We start from the raw sequence: 21,749 nt of genomic DNA on the forward strand, positions 1-21,749 counted from the left end.
AGATGATGGAAGAGGTTATTCTGGGCCCTGTCGCATAAAGCTTAGCGATTAATCATAAGGCTGATTTCTCCGATGACTTTTGTGTATGATCAATTGTAAAAATGTCCTAATGATCCATTACTAAGCTGTATGTTGCAGGAACGTACTCTAGTTATATTACCAACCATGGATGGGAAAAATAACAACAAGGATGTTGCTCTATTAGTGAGAATTCCAACTCAGCGTGGTGTCTATCCATTCTATTAGTTTCCCCATCTCAATGTTTAAAGGGAATGCTTATTCTAAATAAAAATAGAAAAGCTTAGTGAATTTTCACTTGCTTTTCACTCCCCTTTGTAGTGACGTAAAGGATCATTCCATTTGGAGTGAATTTAAAAAAAAAAAAAAAAAAAAAGAGTGAAATTCATTTTTTTAATGCCAAAGAACACTGTTCCAATAACAAGATTGTATTTCTTACTTTTATCTATTTTTTTTTTTTTTGGGGGGGGGGGAATAGGGGATATTCTTTGGGAGCATTTCATGTTACAAGTAGTCAGTAAATATCATTAACTATTTTTGTTCTGAGCCAATCAGATACAAGGATTTCACTAGCTTTATAACATATTGTCAGTGAAAATCTCAATTTGTTTCATGGAAGCGCTCCTAGTTAGCTGGACCTATACATTTCAGCGTTCATAGCCAGAGAATATGTCACATGAAAACACCTTCCCAATCAGTGCTGAATACAAACGTGAGCTGAAATCTGAGATAGACAAAACATGTGCTGATAGGAACCATCAATGTTTGAGCTTGAACTCTGGGCAAAGTTTGACATTGAATTAGCTGAACTTGGCAGCTACAAATCTTGGCTTAGGATTCTCAAGTACTGTAATTACTCAGGATTTATACAATGTTCACACAGGGAGTGCACTGATGGGATGTGACAATGGGCACGATTGTCATAATTGCACCACAGTACTTACAAATCTACATCACACGATCTCTAAATTGTGTGTTTTCATAATTTTATTGTATTGCAGGGATTTCTCTTGTTCAATATTTGGCAATCTGTCAAATTAGTTTCGAAATCATGGCTAATCCCGTATTCAAACTGAGAAAGCATACCATATGCTTACATGCACATTTGTTTGCATGCATTATAATAGGAGTGGGCTATACATGGGTCAAAAATACTTTTTTTGTAATTTCAATATGACAACAGTTTTTTTTTATTCCTTGTAATGTATCTCAACATGAAATGACAATATTTTTTGTCTCGGGTCCGAGAAAAAAGTGTGCCGGGCCAAAATCCAAAATGTCCGCCAAAAGCCACCAAAATCACAGTTTTGGCCACAACTTCTTTATTTGGTGGTCTTTTTCTCTGGTTTTGGTGTCTATTCATATGTTTTTTGGGGCAGGCAATTTGTTTTTCCTATGATTAGTACTTTTAAACCATTATTTGTAGAGTTAAAAGGTAATTATACCTAAATTTTCAAATTTTTATAGTTTTTTTTCAGCCAAAAAGTAGGTTTTATCGTCCTGGGGTTCTTGGATATTAGATTGTACGAGGTCAACAATAGAAAGCAGCTTCATATAGCTATATTGCTTTTATTCCTCTACTTTGGGTTTTACGGATATTTGTGAAATATATATCTTATTGAATAAAAATGTCAATTATCCATTGGGCCTATACAGTACATATATACAATGTACTGTACATACTGCACTGCATAAATGCATTGGCCACCATGACAGCTAACAACGCCTGTACAAACTATAGTGTCATAGAAATGAGCTCTCAGGTTTAGAATTAGATGCCTCAGAAATTGAAGATATGTTTTGTCTCAGAAATTGAGGACGTTTTGTCAAATATGCTAATTCAGGGGGCGGAGAGAGGTAATTAACCCCACATCATGGCATTTACACTGTAGCTATTCTGGTCCCCGTTGCATAAAAATTTACCATTATGTTAACTTAACTTAATGGTAACTTGCATTGAATCCTTGATTCTGATTTGCTGTTGATCAGCGTTACCATGATATTTAACTGACCCCATAAATATAGGCCAGTTTAGACACCACAACCAGGTAAAAAAAAGCCTCCAAATGGAGAAGATATGGTTAAAAATGTGATGTACGTATATGATATACATGTATATGTGATATTTTTGTGCAATTTACGTTGCTGGTTTTATCATGTATTATACATCAGCTGACAAGCAATCAAATGCACAATTCACAATCTAATTCTAAACATTAGGAGCTCATTTCTATGACTCTAGTTTATATACAGTCCTTTTCATATGTCATGGTGGTTAATGCATGGATATATGCAGTGTAGTATGTACAGTACAGTGCATTGTATACCGTATAGCCCCTATGGATAAATGACATTTTCTTTTATTTGATAAGATATATTTAGCAAATATCCGTAAAAACCCAAAGTAGAGGAATAAAAGCAATTTAGCTATATAAAGCTGCCTGCTACTGTTCAACTGGTATCGTCTAATATTCAAGAACCACATAATGATGAAATCTACTTTTTGGCTGAAAAAATGGCTTTAAAAAGTGGTAAATTTAAGTAAAATCACCTTATAACTACAAATAATGATTTAAAAGTACTAAGTTTAGGAAAAACATATTCCCTGCCCCCAGAAACATATGAATAGACACCAAAACCAGAGAAAAAGACCATCAAATAAAAAAGTTGTGGCCCAAAATGTGATTTTGGGGGGTTTTGGCGGCCATTTTGGATTTTGGCCCGGCACACTTTTTTCTCGGACCCGAGACAAAAAATATTGTCATTTCATGTTGAGATAAGGTAAAAGGAACACAAAAAAACTGTTGTCACAGTAAAACTAAAAATCACCCATTTATAGCCCACTCCTAATTATAAAAGAAAGAAACTGCTTCACAAATCATTGAATACTGGGGCTCCAATAATAATGAGATGGGGGGGGGGCGACTAGTGGGAGAAATTCAATATGTCCAAAGTCGGACAAGGGAGTAGGCAACATTGAGTTTGTTTTGCCATTCTAAAGCAGTGCATGTGCACAATATCACTCTTCAAATATTTGATGAGAGCTTGCCAAGCAAAGAGAGAGAGAGAGGGGGGGGGGGGAGAAGAACTGCTATGAACGACAGGCAAAGGAAGACGAAACATTTAGGGATGCAGTCATGTTTTTCCAGCGATAAATGCGACTATGTACATACAAGCGATGCGAGGGATGGCGTGTCGCTGTCATTGTGGTGGAGCATCGTCAGGGCCAGGCATAGAGAGATATAGACACAGGGAACCAGGTACAAAACTAAACAGCGCAAGATTGGCTCATATTGGCAGGGGAAGGAGAATGATCAATTCTGTGGCCGTGCGATTGCGGGATGCGAGCTGTCAAGAGTCATCTTCACTGCCATTACTCTTCCAAGGGATGAAGATGGGAGATGGACCATAGTCTTCATTCGCAGACTCATTTTTCAAAGATCATCTGCTTAATTAACATGACAATACTGTTTCATGTTGAAATTAAGCCCAAGACGATACGCCTTTGCTAGATACTGAACTCATAAAAAACTAACCCTCTTTTAAGTGTGAATGGAAAACAGATCATGAAGAGAAATTACATCAATAGACTAGATTTACATATTATCTGGATATCTTGTCTAATAATTGTAATAAAAGTAGGTTTAATATGAGTCTAAATGTAAAACAGAATAAACCTATTTCAAACGGCATAAAAATCAAACAAGTTAAATAATAGCCTATATGTAGAAAGTGAGAGCTCTGCGAACTTCATATTTCATTTAGACTTCAAGACAAACTGCTTCATAAAAATAATCAAATTTGCAATTGTTCAGGAAAATCCTTAAGACACCAAGGTAATGTACATGAAGATGACCCAATTACACCTTGCACATTCTGCAACAGGAATTAGTAAATGCTCTTCATTCTCAGTTGCTTGCCATGGATACAGGGCTGCATAGGACAGACTAATTTAACTCCTGGCTAACATCCCCCTTCATATATGCTCTAGCATTGCAAGGCATGACTTGCCTGTTCCGATTGCAATTTCGGATTTATTTTCTCATTTCATCACAGCCTTGGTCGACTATAATCTTCGTAGCAGGCTGCCCGAGGGCCTGCGTTATTTGTCAGGCAATTGTAACTTAGCTTTACCTATAGCAGGCAACATGCGTGCTTCTTCTTTAAAGAACTTGTCTGCGTCTGTCACCACCTACCCCACCCCTGATTGATGTAGGCGGGGTAAGATGTTCTTGAGATGTTCTGGGTCATGTTTCGGTTACATCAACCCCTAAACCAATTTAATATCATATTAGTATGTCAACCTTGACGTACATCAAAGTGACTCATTGTAATCACAATACGCAACCCACCTAGGACAATGTGACAATGCCTGTCACTCAAACAAGCTTGGTTCTGGTCATCTTTCATACAGCACAGAACCCAAGTTCAGATTGGAGGATAAATGGCAACAACCACACTGATGGCGTTGTCAGGGTCCTTGCAATCCTATCTACCTCAACAACCCTTTTCAGAGGTGACTTCCCCTACACAGGGTCAAACTCGGAGCAATAGATCACTGCATTGAATTAGAATACCTTCTTGTTTATGAAACCAAACAAATGATATTTAAAACATAAGCAAAATAACATCATTCATGAGAGTAATATAAAATGAGAGAACCAGGGATTCTCATAATTCCCTGGAGATATAGAGCAGAGGGCAATTTATTATTACTTCTGATATCTTATCCATTTTAATGGCATTTGAATCATTGAAATGGATCTGAATTCCGAACCAACACTCTCAGATGTTTGATACAAGGCAGAAACCAGCACCTTATGAAATGATGAAAAAACACAGAACATTCTTGAGAAATCAACTTTGAGTCCCCCATCTTCATTTCAAAGTGTAAAATGAAACTGAATTTTGTAGCCAGCAAGAAATCATGTTAACGCAGTTCATGCGTAGTTTAGAAAATGGAATCAAGTGGATATTACCCTGAGCGCAACATACAAAAACGTGTTTCTCCCGTTCCTTTCCCTCAAAGGGAAGGGAAATAGGGTTGAACTCCATGGCAGAAAACATTGTCAAGCGACTGCCAGAAGGGCGTTGGAGAACCTACTTTAACATGCATGCAGTGTCTTTCTAGCTTCTAGGAGACAATATGCAATTCACAGCATGAAGTCTTGTTCAACAGAGAGGTTCAAGTATGCCAGCTCGCCTAAAGCTCAACAGCCACTCCGAAAAAGGAAAATTCCCTGTTCCAAATACATGTACAGTATGTAGAAGGGAAAAGATATCTTCCGACTAAACATGACTTACAAATGGATTAGGTGGGTATATATGGATTTGACGATGGCTCTATTGCAGCATCGCCTTCCTCAAAAAGGGTGATACATGTACATACAATGAAGTATTCATCAGAATGAAGTTGGTGTTCTAGCTACAGCTGATCTAATGAATTAGTCCAATTACAGAATATCAGACTTATTTTTAGTTCTGGCCTACTATTTTTATCAAATGTTATCCTAAACACCTTGGACTTACTTCCCAAATAGCCCGCTATTTTGGCTGGGTGTCTTGGCCTAGCGTCATATCATTTTTACACACCACTAATTTGTAAAATAACAATAGCTGAAATTTGAGTTTGGGTGAATGTCACAAATGGATGAATATTTGTTAATCCTCTAAAGGCAATAGAACCAAATTGAGCTTGCTTCTCACCAACAGTCTAAAAGAGGAGAGGAGAGACCGTTATTGGCTGGCAACTCACACAGGTGAACTTTGTGTTTGCTGGGGTTACTTCCTATCAAATAAACACATGACACTGATATTGCCAACAGTGATTTATTCAAACCAACCTCTCTCTCCAAAAAAAAAAAATGAAACACACATACCACTTGCGCAAACACTTGAACTTTCCACGTTCAAATGGAAAAGGCTTCCAGCACCACAATTTCAAACTTTCCCACAAGGAACTTCTTGAACAATTTTCATTTGAAATAAAAAGATAGAGGATGGAGGCCAAAGTCTAGGTTTGAATATTAATATGCCCAAGGACTTCATATGTGCCTCCCTATAAACCTATATTATTAATGGTTCATTCAGACTACACAACTTCATTGTATAGAATCATACAGCTTAACTATTTCATCATATATGGATGTCTCTGACACTAATTTCAATCAGAAAATAAAACAAAAGAAAAAAGTTTTAACATTAAATGAAGTCTATTCTATAGTCCCTATGTACAATTATATAGGAGCCACAAACATAAAACATCATTTTTTCTTTTACAAAAAAAGTATTATATCAATTTCTTTGGTGTGAATAAAGCAGAAACAGGACAAAAGTGGTTCAAGAAAAACAAGTGGTCCTTACTGCTGTGAGCCTCTTAATCATGATGAAGAAGATTGGCTATGAATTTTCTTTTATACTGTCTAATACATTGCATAAAAGAAATGTTTTAAGTGTAATAACTGGACAAGGAATGACACAGAACCAGGTTATATTTGTGACAGGAAAAAAAATATGATAAACAGTTCAAATGTTACCATAGATCTTTAAAAAGATGTTCACTACAATGTTGTAGCAATGTTGTTTTTATCGCAAATCTCAATACACTGACTGTAACAAATAGTACATTTTTTTACCAACAAAAACAAGCAAAAGATTGGTCACCTGTACTTCAAAACTAATGAAAAGGAATTTTAAGTTGATCGTAATTCAATTTGATTAAATATCATGAGTTACAATGCCCTGTTCATGTAAATATCTTGAACTGTATTAAATAGCTGTGTTAGAAAATAAGGGAATTTTATCTGATAAAAATTCATTAGTTTTAAAATTAACATTTACAAAAGACCGAATGGACTAAATTAATTGTTTATTCATTAACCTTGAAGCAATATATTCATTCAATCAAGTTCTCAACTTGTCTACATACCAGCCATAATCCAATATGCCAACAAAATGAATTTGAATTTGATCATTAAACCCAGAACATTTCAAAGCAACCGGTATTATTAATCTATGTTCATAATTCTACTATGCCCATGCAATTGTGAACCAGATGTTCTGAATTTCTGCATCCTTATTTTGCTCTTAAAAAACAAGTAAAATAGCCAGGCCACTAACCAAGATCACTGATGCATGTGCACATTCTTTTCATTATACATCCACCACCGTCCAATCAGAATCATTGTTCAATTAATTGACCATAAATCTTTATGTCCCAGGGCCCTAATTAACCTTACATCTTGACCAGTTAACAATAAACTGGAAGAAAATAAATATCTATTTGAGTTGATACCAGTAGATGTCAGTGCTTGCAGTTAGACAGAAGAAATGCAAATTTCTATGGAATAAAACATTGATAAAAACACATTTTTCCTAAATCACATATATACTGTACCTGTACTACACAAGCAATTATTTATATTTCGAGGTATAGAGAAAAAACATACAGGTTTATATCTGTAAAATGAACTTCCTAAAGTTTTATATTAGATTTTCAGAAGTGCTGCAAGATGGTGAATGGGCCATCAACATCCGAAAGGGAAAATATTTTTAATTATTTCTAGCAACCTTTAACATGCAAAGGGATTGCAGCATCTCTAGGATAGCAAGTGAGACATGTTGAGAGTTGATATATTATTGTTGATTATGTAAAGAAAATGCATCGGATATATGCTAATTATCTTACATATTCCTGTGGAAATGTGTTTATCTGGATATAGCATGATAATATAGATAATGAAGATAATAATTATTATTGTCAAAATAAATAGATTCATTGAATGACAAAATACTTGCTTGACCGACAACAAACATTACAATTTCTATTAGAAAAAAAATATATTACTATTCCCCCACTGATAGATTAGGTACATGTATTCATTGATTTGATTGATTTCAAAGTGTAATTAATAAACAACAAAAGTAAGGATATCTTATATTCCTCATATGCAACACAAGATATTATTATTCAGACCAGTACGACCAGCTGACATAATCTAAATGCTCCTTAATGTAAAATCACATGATTTTCATCAAATACTTCAGAACATAAGTTAACGATTTCTATAAATAATTAATAATATGATTCCATCATCATCACACACCCATTTCATGGAACTGGGTCTGCGTTTTTTTCATGATCTATGGAGCAAAATTCGTGATCACGTATTAAAGCCACGACATCAGTGGTAAAATCACAGATATTACACGATGTGCATGCAAATGTGCCTTGCAGATCACAAAAAACCCTCAAACAAGGGGAGAAAAGGGAGCGGGGCTGAGCAAACGTTCAGAAAACCCACTCTGCCCCGGGGCTACGGCCGAGAACAAGCGCTCTGCACTGAAGGAGTCGCACCAAGAGAGAAAGAGCGCTGCTCTACCGTGCAGGCCCACAGCCCCCACCAACAACATAAGGAAAACGATAGCCAAACAAGGCACATGAACTCCTGACCCTCGCTGAAGACCAACAACTCAACACACACAAAAAAGAGAGGGAACAGGGAGGAGGAGAAAGAAAGAAATAACTAGAACTTGGACTTGCAAGGAATTCGGGCTTTAACACAGGCAATGAAAATTGACAATTTAATACAGTTAATGTATTGTACACTTTCAAATGATGAGATCATTTGTGGCAAGCAATAGCATACAGTATTCAAATGTGAATTTCATCTTCCAACAAACACATTTATTTTCAATGATAAATATTTTGGAAAAGAAATATATGCCACTGTCACTTTGCCCAAATAGTCTTTTTCTGTAAAGTTACATTGAAGTACAGAGGCTAAAAAGTATTATCTAAAACTTACAAATAGCAATGATTGATGTGTCAATTCTAAGCATGCTGATTAGATTATTGTTTTTTATAACCTACATAATACATCAACACATTTTTATGTGTAACTGCCAGAAAAAAAAAATATTTAGAATAATCAAAATATGTGTAATGTGAGAAAAAATATTTTTATTAAAAAATAGAAATTGACCCATCAAGACAGTGAAAAGTGATGGATTCAACATGCATAGCATTTTAAATGTGACCACAGCTCTAGTGCTACAATTAAAAGTGTTATGTTTATAAATCAAATTTCTCTTTGTGAGAAAACTGATTATTAACTTTTTGATATTTTATTTACGACCCAAGGAATACCCTTTTTCTGATAAATAAAATCTTGGTATTATATACAAGCTTTTATACAAGCTTTTTTTATTTTATTTTTGTAGATATATGTTATACATATTTAGAGCATCACTGTCCTAAGTCATTCTCCACTAACAATACAGCAAGCATTACACTGTCTCCCCCCACCATCGCTACACAAATTGACTTAATGACATTCAGTCCTACACTATCACTCGCACGACATCTTTGCCTAATTTAATACGCAAAACATTCAGAAAAAATTATCCTCCCGCGCTTCGGATCATGAACGTGTGCCAGCGCATGCACGCACGTATGGACATACATGTAGATTATATTCCCTGTGGTAAATGATGGAATATCATTTGTTCTACAGGGGGGGTATATACATGTATATGTGACTATATTTGTAACACATGTTTCAAAAATTTATTATGAAGCATCATATGTAGTGCCTTCATGTTATCCTGCAACCAATAATAAACCGACCCTACTAGAATTTTTTTTTAATGAAGTGAGTGGACTGATGAATATATAAAATGTTCATATGTCTTCACTATTAATATAATTTTTTTCATTTTCTTTTATAATTAGAACAGCACATGGATAAATAGAAAATATACAAGGATATTACCAATATAAATGACGATATTATTGGTGATTTAATATGATTGTCCAACTGAATATTTGATAATTTCATAAATATGTTGCAAAATGAAATTAATATCTCTACAAAAGCTTTTCCACTAAGTAGTATATCATCCATTATAAATACTTCATTACAAATTTATTATAAACTTCAATAATAGTGAATAATTTATCCTCAACCTTTTATATAAGCCTTCTTTTATCACATCAAATACTTTTAAAACTTAATCATATGAATAAACCCCATTTTACCCAGCAAACCCATTTAAAGCTTGCTCAATAGAGGGTAAATATATATATATTTCATACCCATGATATACTTCTGTCCAGAGTTAATGGTGGGCCTACTAATGGCAGGCAAGCATGTAAGAGTGATGGCCTGTAAGTTAACACTGAGCCAATTTAGAATGCAAGCTAAATGAACCACTATAAACAAACCCACAATATTCCCTGAATTATTGATCACAGCTGCTGCTCTGGCACATGCTTCTAATTACAATATCAATTTCCAATTTAGTGGGTGATCAATTGCTAGCCCCGTGTTTGATGTTAGAGCATGTTATCGTAGTTTAGTTCCATTCCTTGCGCTTTGGCAGACCACAGGGGTAATGTCAAGGGGAAAAAACTCATAACCTATTTGCAAGTGTATTCTAATCAAGATATTAGCACAATGCATTAATCTTGTTTTATTATTGAAAGGTCAATTCGTATGTGGTATCACGGGCCTAAAACATTTCCCTTAGACTCGTGTGTTAAAGTGGCACTTCGAAAAAATTCATTAAAAATATGGATGAAATCCGAGGGTTGAATGTTTATCTGACATTCCATATCTGACCAGAAAAGGGTACCTCGACCGGCTCATTTTAAAAAATAAATCGGCATTTATGAAGACTACACCTGAAAGGATCAAATTCATCACTTGCGACAGTAAAAGTGCCCTACTTCTTCCACCAGTAACAAAAATAGTTCCAAAGTGGTGATATATCTTCCCAATTTGGAAAAAGGAAGTTCAGTAGTTACCCTCCCTAGAATCAGTGTTAGATTGTTAATCATATTCATTCATTTTTGTCAATCAGCAATATCAAAATTTAAAAATCGAGAATGGGTTGGCTCGAATGGATATCTTTGGCCTGCCAGTTGTAATTACGCCTGTGTAACATGGTACAGATTGTACACAAGCTTGGAGCAAAAGACAGGTCTCAACTGCATACATGCACTGTATAGTACTTCTCTCAGTACATCTCTCCCACTTTTTGCGATTTTTTTCTTTCTCTTTATCCCTTTCACTATTTATCTCACGAATCTATCCCCAATTTTAAGTTTTTAACCCCCCCCCTCCCCTTAAAAATTTTGGGAAAAAAAAATTATCCTCCACGACTGATCAGCCCAAGATATGTGGGATCTGATTATCTATAAATACAGTAGGGTTCATGGGGGGAAAAACACGCCGAGCACCACCCCCTTCCCCATCATAAAAAGGTCATGAAAATAGCTCTAGTAAGTAAAAAAAAAAAAGTCCCCATTTAGATTGAACATATAAGTGTGTCATCTACAGAAGAAAGGGGGGAAATTCATATTATATTTTAAATACAAAAATACCCCCCCCCCCCTTGGGTAACCCAAGATTTTCCATTAAACAAACAGATTAGATAAATGAAAGGCAAATATATGATAAGACTATAAACTAAAACTAGGTAAGCCCAACCATTTATCATAATTTACATAATTTATTTGGGAGCAATTATAATACCCCTCCCCTTCTATTTTACAATAAGGCACACATATATTTTTCCCCAGCGTTAAATGGCAAATCATAAACATATCAACCATTTTCTCAAAAGCAATGTAGACAAATTTGGGTCTAAAATGAGAAATGTAAAATAATTCCATATGAAACTGCTCATTGTTCAGTATAAACTATAGAAGTGGGTTGAGTTCATGTACAATTATACCCAAAGACTGGTACACACCTAAAATGTATGCCATGTTATCAAAATAAGTCATAACTACATGACTGATCATGACCACAATTATGCAAATATTATTATGAATACACATACACAAGAAATATTTCATGTAATTAATTCCACACTTCAATGAATATTTGCTCTCTTATGCTCCACAGCGCTTCACATGTGTTTCTTTCAAACGCTCTGTTTTTATTCAATTCAAATCAAGGTAATTGTTAATTTCAGTTATGTGCTGAGAATGAAAAAGAGAAATTGTAGATTCACAAGAATGTTGCACAATACATTTTGAGATCTAATATTATACAAATGATGTTATAGGTTTAGGGCATGTGATAACATTTTGACAATATTCCCTCTTACAAAATCGTTGACAGCAATGACTGGACGTCAACAGTGGACGAACAAATAAAGAAAATGGGAAAATGAGTACCAAAAGGAGAGAGAGAGAGAAAAGAAAAAACCCACAGATGTAGGAGTATTTCTATGATATTATTTTCAATATACTGCCCAACCCAAAATAGATGCACACTGTATGATTGACTCGTTGAGCAGTGATAAGGGAGAGAGAGTGAGGTTACCCATACCCTCAAGTCAAATTGAGTTTCAATGAGGAACATGAACGGGCTATGTTATACCGGTGTCGCTTTACCGGTTTCCACTTCTTCGACGCCAAGTCTCATTGCATTGTGAGCCCTGTCGTTGCCAATAAAGGGGCCTTTAAAAGAATAGAGAAAGAAGAACGGAGGCAGGCAGCCATGGATGGAATAGGGTTCTTCCCCCTTAAGAGGAAAACAGGGGAGAGTGAAAGAAAGAGAAAAGGAATGATTTGTAGATTCCAAATGAAACTGAAATTGGTGGCAGACAGGAAGTCTGATTCGTTTCATGTGTATTACGCTTTCATTGAAGGCAGGAACCGGCCAGAGCGTACTGCTTTCCCCCCTCCATCACCACAACAAGCCTTGCAAGGTTCCAGTGCAACGCTACCGTGGCAGAGAGGAAAAGCATTCGCGTTCCTTTTTCAACTCCTTTTCGCTTGTTTAATTAAAATATAGATGCTGCTTTTCCTTTAAACGACTGCCTTTTGACATGACACAATTGTTTATTGGTAGAACACTGATGTAGAAGCACTGTATCCTTTTCCCTGCAATGTGAGCTTTCAGAATATTTTTACTGGTATCATAACTCTATTCTTACCCGAGCATGGTTTTATTTCTATCTCCTTGATCAAATGTCAGACATCTTGTGTGAAACCAAGTTCATTGCCTTCCAAAATGGGTCAAATAGACAGATATAAGGGTAGAAAGTCTAAACTATCAAAAAGTGAGGATTAATTATTGATGGGTTTCCAGGAAAACAAGACAAAAAGAATAGAGTATTCTGCACACACAAAAAAGGTTATGCACAAATTATCACCAAAAAGAAAACTGTGCAAAATGTGGAGAGCATCATCCTATATTGGAGGAGAGAAATATACTATTGCATTCAAGCGAAGATCGGGGAGGGACAGATGTATTTTTTGATTTCTTGCATTCATTTACAGAGAGGGAAGAGAGCATGGGTGGGGGGGTAGAGAGGGGGCGGGGCAGGGAATAATTTTCCTGGTATCGCATCGCAATTTGCTCCATATTTTTGTATAGCATATTTTTACATAGGACTGTGCAATACTTAGTTGAGAGCTATTCTCTTATGACCAATAATGCTATTCAATTTTGTAAAGCAAAATTATTCCCTATGGGGGAAGGGAGGGGAGGAAAGGGGTGAGGGGGGGGGGTTGGCAAACTGAAATCAGCATGAAATAGGTCAGATCATGCTAATCAGGCATACCAGAGTTGTAACTAGAATGTGACGAGTGAATAGTAGCCTATAGATGATGGTTAAATTGACTTCCCAAGGCTCTTGGGAGTCAAATGTTTTCGTATGTGACCAAAGAGCAGAACCAACATTTACAGCTGCACAGGGAAAAATCACACGGGGGCTCGGGGTAAATTTGCCCAGAAAATGTCCAAAACAGCCCTGGAAAACTAAAGAAAAAAAGGCGAGCCCTGGAAATTCCTACAGTATCTCATGAAAACTGTAATACAGTGTGGCAAATATAAGCTGGTGAGCTTATCAAAACAGACCCAGCAAGGTTTTTATTAATATTTTTACTGCAGCTAGATAATGTTACATATCATGGCACCATTAAAAAAATCTACCCCTGGGCATTTTCACCACAGATGGACACAGAGGCAAAAAAATAAAGTTGATATTCATGTCAAATGCTTTATGTTTTTTAATAAAACAAGACCTGAAGTTTCTGAGACAAAATTTTTTTCCGACTCTGGCAGCCATTTTTTATTTCAAAATGGCTGCCAAAGTATGGATACAAATTAGTGTTGAAAATAGTATATTGATACATATTTTGTTTTGACAGATTTTTAAAGAACAGGTTTGATCATGATGTTTTCGCCTTTGATTTAGCTTGCTATTATAACACTTTTTAAAATCCCACAGAAAGAAACACCAGTAATTCATTCATCTGATAAAAAAACATTGATGAAGTATGTGATATGGTATGTAATGTCAGTTACCGAAAACATGAACTTTTTTTTCTAATTTCCTGGAAAAGAGGATATATTATATGAAACTTGGTAGATTTCCTCTCTAGGTAACACCCCTCCCTTCTACACCAAAATTAAAGATTACCAATTAACAATTAAGCAATAGGGTACCATTAAATATATGTAATGTCAGTTACCAAGTGGAAAATGTAATGTCAGTTACCGAGATGTAATGTCAGTTACCATGATAAAACGTTGGTTACCAATATTGAAATGCAAATATGTGGTCAATTTTATGGTGAAGAAATATTGTATACTTGTTATTTAACCCTAAGAAGACTGGGGGGGGGGGGGCTGATTCAGCCCCCCCCTCGACATTTTTCGCGATAAATCCAATGCTTGAATGTTTTTGACCGCGTCGCTAGCTGACTTTTTACCTTCAAGTCTCGAGCAACTTTTGAGACCAAAATTGTGACCCCCGGGTACACGGTTCCGAAATTACGCAACATTTTGTAAGTGCATGCAGACCCAAAATTACTAAAAAACGTGAATTTGTGTACAAATCCAATGCAAATAGTGTTTTCAGCCAAAATTCATAAAATGTATCATTATTTTTCCTTTTACCGCTAAAATCAATTAATTTTATCTTGTATAGGGCCAAAATAAAGTCCCTGACAATTTCCATTGAAAAAACAATAAAAAACAAAAAGTCCAAAAAACAAAGAAATACATAAGAAATTTAGAAAACAATAGAATACATAAGAAAATAAATAAATAAATTTGATCAGATGCCTATCTAGAGTATGTGGAACAAAAATTAGCATTTTAGGATCATTATTTTATTAATTAGATCAAACATGATTTTACGCATAAATTAGCATAATTAATCAGCAATGAGATTTTCTGCAGAATTTGATTTTATAGTTTTGTAGATAATGCCATGGGTAATGCGCGTGCCAATTTTCGTTGCGATCGCGCGATCGACGGCCGAGATCATAAAGGGGGGCTGAATCAGTTGAATTCCCATCGTGCAAAAAAAAAATACTATGAAATTGTTTTGTACATGCACTTTACCAAGTACCTAATTGTTTGTATCAGACAATTTTTTGTTTGGTTTTCGGGGGGGGGGGGGGTAGGGGGTACTTTTCCCAACCTATTGCCTAAATCTGCAACATTTTTTAAGCTTAAAATTGTGATGAAGGGGATTTCCAGGGTCCCTTTTTTAGTTTCTAGGATTCTTTTGAGCATTGCCTCGCTAAAAGTAAATTCCTGGATTTTATACCTGTTAGTAGTGTGGATGTGTGATACAATTTTGTTTTTGGTTTACAAGTATAGATGAAAAGTGAAATTTGACAGTTCTGATCAATGTTGCATGGATCTACTAAAACTGTGGTGTTTTTTTCTAATTTACAAATAGTTCAGTTTCAGTTTAGAAGCTGGAGTTTATTCTTTGTTGACAGCTTATAAAAGAAATTAGCAAAGAAAATGATTAAACAAATTATGAAGAGAATTGAAATCCGACAGATATAAACAAGCATTGCTTGCACTGACCAGAATAGAAATCACTAAAACTACATGGCTGCATGAGATTTGGGGGAGGGGTACATGTAGCCTAGGGGAGGAGACCCTTATTAATTTTGCCTTTTTTGAGGGGAGGGGGAGGTTGGAGAAGGAAAAGGTTTAAAAAGTCAATATAAAACTGATGAATATATTATGGGTGTATAGTCAGAAAAATCCATGTGTACAGTCAATGCAATATTAAATTACTATAGGAAAAAAAAAAATTTTAAAAAGCCTTACATATAAGTACCAAGAAAATTATGCCTTTGAAAATCATATAGCACTGGATACTGTTAATGTGTATTGTCAGTAACCGACAAGTAATGATAAAAATTTTCAAATAAAAAAAAGGAATTAAGAAAAAGAAAAAGTTTTTTCATTGAAATGTTTCTAAAAACTCAGGCATACTTCCACATCAAGCTCACTTTCATGTGAAGCCCTGCACAGAAGATACAATGCAATGATTCCACACATTTGACTTCCATGTGTTATCTCTATGGCAAATTAAGTGTAATGTCAGTTACCGTAATGTCAGTTACCAGCATGGTTGTGGAAAAATTATCATAGTCCTCAAAAGACAAAAACGAATTGTTTAATATTTTGACACATCTTAACCTAGTAACGGAGGTATATTTACATATTCAAATTATTTCTCTATCTACTCAGGGACATGAGGTATTTCAATTTTAATGAACACCCTGAAATTGCATGTCCTTTTGCGTAATGTCAGTTACCGACACATGTTTGCTTGCTGATGCGTGAAAAAATGTGGTTACATAGGAAAACTTAGTATCAGAGTATACAGCAAGGTTCACTTTATTAACTCTATCAAAAGCAAGCTCCCATCATTTGTTGTTTTAGAGATACACACAATGGAAGGTGTGAAAACATTGTGCCGTGTAATGTCAGTTACCGTGAAAATGCCCCCCTGTTTATTAAACATATATATATATATATATATATATATATATATATATTTGGAAGATTATGTCTCCTTACAGAGTTTCTATTAAGTCTTTTTTTGTTTATATATATATATATATATATATATATAGCCATTACCAAAACAAATGAATGAAACAAAAATCTAAATATTGCTACAATTATAGTATTTTTACAGTGATTATTTTAGACTGCTCTTTTTACTTTTCCATAGTCCACATATATATATATTACTTATTACTGCTGCTGCTTAAAGTGAATTCAGCGTTCATATATGTCAGATATATTTCTGGCATATTACCGGTACACCAGATTTGGAATAGCTGCAAATAAAGAATTAGTGCATTTTAATATGAAAATCCCCCCCCCCCAAGGAAGTTACCATTTCAATGAAGATCATGTGAATGTGTATGTCCTATAGTCTACAGATTTAATGTGGATGATATAAAATAACAATGTGTTTTACTGGATTCATTTTGCAATTTTACAATAAAGTCTCATTTTTCTCAGGTGCCAGAGCAAAATAAAATTTCTGAAATTCTGTTTGGGATATAATCACTGTATGTAGCTTTCTGATAATTTGTAAGATACCTGTCTAATGGGTCTTTTTTCAATGAAATAAGAAAAAAAAAAGCATTTATACTGAGAGATGATACTAGATATCTAAAAAAATATCATTTCAAATTGTCACAAAGAATATATGGTGGAAAATAAGATCCTAAGGCCCGACACTTTTTAAGATTAGAGTATTACATGATACTCTAGTATAATTCATATTAACATTTTACCAAAGCGTTATGCATCAGTATACATGTACATAGTTTCAGCATACAGTTGGTAAAACTGTTTTACTGAAGCGATTAAAATTCTATCATGTCTCCAGTATACATGTACGTACCATCACCCAGTGCTAGCATCACCACCACCTTCATCGCTACAAATACAGATCGCTAATAAATTGATTGTTAATAAACAAAATCTTACTTTTAGATTTTCTTTCTGTGTGAGTGGAATTCATAATTCGATTCAATTACCACACAATTATTCAACGCCCTTTTATCAGGTTCAAACAAAAAATAGTACTGGTGGGCATTGTAAATTTTAATGACTCCAAATGACAAAAAACAATGTGAACGATATTATTCATGATTTCATGTATGCTGATTTTTGCACGTACTGCACAATAGTTGAAGATTTGCAGGTACCGGTACTTGTTTTTATTTAGAAAATATGGTTCCTGATGTCAAAGAAAATTATTACAAACTCGGTAAATTTAAAATATTATCATACACTTAACCCACATAAAAGACCTCCCCCCACACACACACACACACACAAACATAAATTGGAATACAATCTATTTCATGGAGTAGAATCCATTCATCATATATATTGCATTAAAGGCTCCATTTTACAGTATACTTGGAATTTTAAAAGTGATGCAAATAGTAGCTTTCTGTCAATTGTACACTCATCTATCACTTTGTTCTGAATCTTGTTTCACTCTTTGCAGGCTGAATTAATTTTTGGGGAATAATAATGACAATTGTTTCTATGTTAGACTTTGAATCAAGATTTCTATTTTGAACCATTGATACTGGTGATTATTATATGGATGTTGTCCAATAACTTTTGCCATTTATTAGCTTCTCTTACATGAAGTTAGGGGAAAAACAAATTATTACGATTGCTGAATTTAATTGTACAAATTTGTGCAAAATTGCAACATCACAGTGCAAAGGGTTCAGAAACTAAAGGCTTGTTAATGACAAATGAACAATTTTATAGCAAGCTTAATATCGACCAATCAGATTAAATGACGTTAGGAACTTTAAACTGTTATTACAAATTTAGTTTTATGAAATGAGGACAAACAATAAATTCACAGACATTGAGAGAGATAAATCCAGTGATTGAAACAATTCATACCATTTGAAAAAGCACCATATGGTATTTTCTTCTATGCACACTGCACGGGCTTAGGGCAGTTAGGCCCCCAAACTGTACAAAATAGCCACCCTTCCCCCTCCCACCCCCAATTAAGTTTTAAAATACCTGCTGTAAATTACCATAGGGTTGGGGCAAATGGTTATTTGGAAAACCGGACGCAAGAAAAAGTGCCCCAACAGAAACAATAATACCCCCTCCCTCCAACCCTCATACATTGCAGTTACCATATTATGTTTGTACAGTCAAACTGGTAAATTTTGAGCCTGATATGGATAAATGATCATACAAGTATGTCGAGACTGAAAGTTAAGTATCATTTAGAAATGGCAAAAGTGTTAACACAGTACAAATGCTAAAGAAATAAATAGAAATGGAAAATATGGAGATACAGATAAGTTGATTCAATGTTATAATATACATCACATCCATCAAATATATTTTGGTTAACAGCAATTGCCTATCATATCATTTAACGATATTCAGACCGATATATTTTTCACTTATGTTCATCACTCACAAAACAAAAAAATATCACCACTATACATTGTATGTTGATAGAAACTGAATCCATATTCCATTTAAGTATCTAAGTAAATATCACTTGTCAATCAAAATAATAAGATTGTGCAAAATCATACAGGTCAATCATTCTTTTACTGTATCAAACAAATTTTTAAACTCACTGCAGTAAAAAGCTAAATTGTCTCTTTAAACTCTTCCTCAAAACCACATGTGTGACCATTTTTTTAACAATCTTTTTAAATGTACATTAGAACATTCATTCTCAATGAATTACAAACAAAATTACAACATCACAATCTAATTTTTCTTCCTTTCTCTTGTTTTCTCCCATCATTATTGTGAAAATCTGTCTAATTTCCTATCATATTGCTGACATAGTAGGAGAGGTATCCAAAAATCAGATGAATTTTCTCTTCTTTTTCAGTGTAAACACTGGGGTGTTAACATTACACCTTAGAAATCGAACATAACACCAAAAATTGTAAAAGTTACAACCAGAGGTGTCATTATAACACCCATTTGGGGCTGAACTAACACCAAAAATAAATTAATGTGTGGTACACCAGTCAACACCACAGCTTTTGCTGTGTTTTCTCCATCTTTTTCTAAGACATGACAAAATCAATTCTGAGGGGAGTTTTACAAATAATCATGTGTGACTCAAGAGTCATGCTTAAAGGCTGACGTGCACATGATACATAACAAGATTGTTAGTATTACTCATTAGCGCGCATTCTCTAAGCATATTTTGACCAATGTGGTGATGCTTATTATACCGCATGCAACTTGAAATTTAAGTGCGACTATACATCTCACAAAAATCTTTGCAAAACACCCCCATGGAATACAAAAAAATATTTATCATTTAATATTTTTCTGCAAGTATGTATATTTTTTTTCTTTTGCATGCTTTGTTTGGCATTTTTTCAACTCCAATTATGAGGGAAAAATAATTTGGGAAAACAATATAAATTGTCTGTCTTACCTTGATCTTTTAGAGGGAGGATGGATGGAATCCTCTATCTTGGTATACTCCCCCTCTTGCGAAGAATGTGATGAGACCGATGGAATGGGATCCACAGGCATGGTGTCAATTATTATGTAATCAAATCCACAAATACAAATGTAAAATCACAAATTTTGGCACTTCTCCACATACAAAACAGAGCTGGGTTCTTCTTAATCTCTTTCCGTGATTTAGAGCATCTGCAAAAATTTGACCACAGCTCTAGAATTTTTCTTCTTGTTTCCTACAAAGATTAAGGTGGTGGGATCTTGCTCAGCTTTTATCTGTGGTTTGGCGAACGGTTGCCCCCTTTTTTTTGCTAATATTTCATTTCTTTCACTGAATTGAGTATAACCTGATATCGTTTTTCCCTTGCTGTATAGCTTCCGTATCACTTTGCGCTTCACAGATGTTGTGAACTTGGATGCCTGGAATGTGTTGCCAAATTCTCTGTAAACACAGGGTGGATGGACTGTGGTGAAACTTGATGCAGGGTTAAAAGTTGATGATTGCACAACAAAAGAAATGACATTTGCGGTTGTTTTATCCACTGGCAAAATTCAAAAGCAACACAGCTTGCTGTCACAGAATTCTTTGTTTCCAATCAAAGATAAAAGCAACGGTTATTCACTGAGAAGCAAAGAAGCAAGCTTGTAGGAATGTATCAATGTACACAACTCCTCATTTGGGGGATACCTAGTGCATTCTGATTTCAAGAAACAATTATTATTTTTTAAGATCTTGTATCTCGATTTGGTAATGCCTCACTGAAAATCCATCATTTCTCCAGTATTTGTTTCTTCTTTCACTTAGTACTTGATTATACATGCATGACTGCCTGTCCACCATTTGTGGTTTATAAACCTCACAACTGCCATTCTGCTTAATCACATAATATTTTCTTCATGTTAGAGTCAACATGACAGCAAATATTGGTGAGCAAACGCTGCAATGAAGTGCCTCTGCCAATGTCTACAGAAAAGGTGTTTTCACAATCAAGTCATGCCCACTCTATTGCCATTCAATTTTCCTTCTTTAATACAATGTAACCACGTAATAAGACAGTTAATAGATTTATTCTATGGCTCGCAACAATTCCAATGCTAAGTTTTTCTTTCAGCCGTGGTTTTGACGGGCGATTGTTAGCCGTGGACCACCGATTCCATGCAGGAGGGGACGATCGGAAAGTAACAAAAAGGACGCAGAGAAGTGTGTCTAAGTGCTGCAATGATTGAAGGTTGGAAAAACAGTCTGAGAAGGTAAATTGGCTGTGAAGACGTGACTGATCTTTGTGCGTTTCACGCTAGCCCGGGCCGACTCAATGCATGCACAAAGACTCGGGGAGTCGCCTGCAGGGTGAACAATCAGACCTGTGTGGCGGCCGTGAGCCCCGGCACTCTGGCAGGTGTTCAGCTCACCACGTCTCTCCCTGCCACTGCTGCCTGCCAGAATGG

Source organism: Lytechinus pictus, chromosome 7, assembly GCF_037042905.1.
Source record: "Lytechinus pictus isolate F3 Inbred chromosome 7, Lp3.0, whole genome shotgun sequence".
NCBI lineage: Eukaryota > Metazoa > Echinodermata > Echinoidea > Temnopleuroida > Toxopneustidae > Lytechinus > Lytechinus pictus.